Raw genomic sequence first — 972 nt, forward strand, 5'->3', positions numbered from 1 at the left:
GACTCATCCTAAATCTTCTTTGAAATTGACTTTCAGTGAATTTAGAATTTTCAACAAAATAATCATTATATAACCTTAACTCACCTTCCTTTATATTACAATTGATAATATTATGACCAAGAATAAAGCCACGATACTCTGTTCTCCGCCCTGATTATTCGATTCTTTCTCAATAACCACAGCGATAGTAACTTGAATAGCTAACATAAGAGTGTCATTATCAAAATAAGCATCATAAAAATTAAAATTAGAATGATTCATGATGAATTTTAATGAAATATAACAAAGATGGGAGAGAAGAAAATGATAAGAAAAAATATTAAGGTATATGAGAATATTTATAGATGGATTATTTTTTGAAATTTTAAAATCTTAGAATATTGGCTGTAATTTTTTTAAAATTCAAAATTTTAAAATTTAAAATGTTAGTGGTTATTTTTTTATAATTTGAAATTTTAAAATTTAACATGTTATCAATTATTTTTTCAAAACTTGAATTTTTTTTAAAAAATTCAAAATCAAAATTTTAAATGTTAGCGGTTTTTTTTTAAGTTTGAATTTGAATTTACTTTAAAAAAATTAAATTTTTAACAATAACATATAAAACTAAAATTTAAAAATATTCATATAAATAAATTTTAAATTATATCTTTTAATTTTCATATTACTTCATTAATTTTATATTACTTTTATAAATTATATAATTAATTACATCATAATTATATTATTTATAAAATATCTAAATTAGTTATATAATTATATTAAAATTAATTTAACATGAAATATAATTAATTTTTTTAAATAACTTTAAAATACATATACTAAAAAAACTATATTTATATTATTTAAAAAACTATTTTATCAATTTAGCTCTTTTGAAGATGCTCACAAGGTCATATTCTTAGGAAAACAGTCGAGGAACGATGCATCACAGCTAAACCAGCTTCCTTTAAATGTTTCATTTCTTCAAGA

The sequence above is a fragment of the Populus euphratica genome, unplaced genomic scaffold (genome assembly GCF_000495115.2).
Source record: "Populus euphratica unplaced genomic scaffold, PopEup_1.0 scaffold452.1, whole genome shotgun sequence".
Lineage (NCBI taxonomy): Eukaryota > Viridiplantae > Streptophyta > Magnoliopsida > Malpighiales > Salicaceae > Populus > Populus euphratica.